We start from the raw sequence: 2002 nt of genomic DNA, 5'->3' as shown, positions 1-2002 counted from the left end.
GCCAGTAACCATATGAGAAAATGTTCCTGATCATTAGTCATAGAGAAATACAAATTAAAACAACTATGAGATAGCACCCAACACCCTCAAAGGTAGCCCAATTCAAAAAGTCAGAAAGAAACAAGTGTTGGAGGGGCTGAGGGGAGATAGGAACTCTCATCCACTGCTGGTGTGCGGGAGATAGACCAGCTATCCCGCACCAAGCTGCATCTGAAATGAGGAGTGTGGATTAAAGGGAAAAAGACAAGCACAAAGTATGGGATTGGGAGGGCAGTAGTCTGCTTATTCGAAGCTTGGTTTATACACTATTCATACAAAGAAATGGTTACAAAACAAGAAACAAAGCACTTGCTTCATAAAACATTCTGAACATCTTATCTATGCAAACATATTTCTTAACTAGGTGCACTGTCTAGACACTTGAATAATAAGAACATTATATTCTAAGATAAGCACAAGGACATACACGTTTTAATAGGGTCACAGGAAGTCACAGAAGAAATCAGCAAACACTGACACATAGGTCATGAGAATTCTCAGTCGTTTCAAGGTTGAGTCTTAATGGACTTCAACACTGGTAGACCGGTAGGTATGTACAGCCATTATGGAAATCAATTGAACGATATCTAAAGCAGACAGAGATTGAGATACCATACGACCCAGCAATCCCCTTACTGGGCACGTAACCATAAGAGGCAAGAAACAAACCACGGGCAGAAATCTGTGCTCCAATGTTCATCGCGGCACAGTTCACAATTTCAAGGAGTTGGAAACAATCCAAATTTCCATCAACAGATGAATGGATCAAAAAACTGTGGTATGTACATACAGTGGAGTACTATGTGTTTCTAAAATACAGTGATGAACATATGAAGCACATTGCCACGTAGGAAGAACTGGAGGAAATCATGCTAAGTGACGTATGTCAAGAATAAAAGGACAAGTACTTCATGAATCTGCTGAGGTAAGCTTAAAAAAACAAGGGACGTAGTGGAAAAGCTACTATATACATACATACCTGGGGTGAGGTCCAGCAAATATGACAAGGGCTAAACTCAATCCAGGGATACATATGGCAGCCAACTAAATAAGAGGGGGAAAGAAAGAAAAAATGGATGAGGGGTAGCAGAGTACTAATCCACCCAAGGGAAATGTATTGTTTATATCTCCACAGGAGAAAGAGAAAGAGACCAGACTTCAACTGGATGCACCGAGATGTGAATACAACATACTGGCATATAACAGGGAACCAAATAGAGAGGTCCGAGGGGCTGCCCCAATCCTGACTATGTGGACACACCCCCTCCCCCCGCAAGTAGAGTGCACATCAGAGGACAGCACAGTTTGGGGAGAAGGGCATGTCAGATTAAAGCACACAGGAGAAACACAAAGAGATGGAGAGGGAGGAGAGGACAGCCTGGCCCACCAAGCCCCAAGGACGATGTTCCTGCTCAGAGCAGATAAGACACGGGGAGGACTGTATGGCTGGCCCCACCACAGGACACGGCATCCCTCACTGAACCATGGTACTGCAGGGGACAGCCCCGGAGACACAGTGCGGGAATAGTGCACAGTCTGGCTTCATCATGCTGGGGTGAGGCACTGAGGGCGTGCAGCAGAGCAGCAGGGGGAGCAGAGTAATGAACCTCCCGGGGAATACCAAAAATAGACTGGGGAGACAGAGTGTGGCCATCCCATCAAAGTCGACTGGAAAACACTTGTAAAGGCCAACAAACAGACCTTGACATATTTATAGGATTTTCCATTTTTGTCACTGGCTTTTTTTGTTGTTGCTATTTTGTTCTTGCTTTCTGCTGTTGTTATTGTTTTGTTGGTTTTGACTTCCTTTGTTGTTTTACTTGGCTTTGCATGGTGTTTGCACTTATTAATATATCTGCATGTCTATCTAGATAAGATAGGAGGGATAAATAATTCAGAGATGAAAAGAACGGGACCAATGATTCCAGGGGGAGACGGGACTAGGGGTGGTGGGAGAAAGGAA

This window comes from Tenrec ecaudatus, chromosome 9 (assembly GCF_050624435.1).
Source record: "Tenrec ecaudatus isolate mTenEca1 chromosome 9, mTenEca1.hap1, whole genome shotgun sequence".
NCBI lineage: Eukaryota > Metazoa > Chordata > Mammalia > Afrosoricida > Tenrecidae > Tenrec > Tenrec ecaudatus.
The sequence above is the reverse complement of the archived record's forward strand: the minus strand, read 5'-3'. Positions refer to the sequence as shown.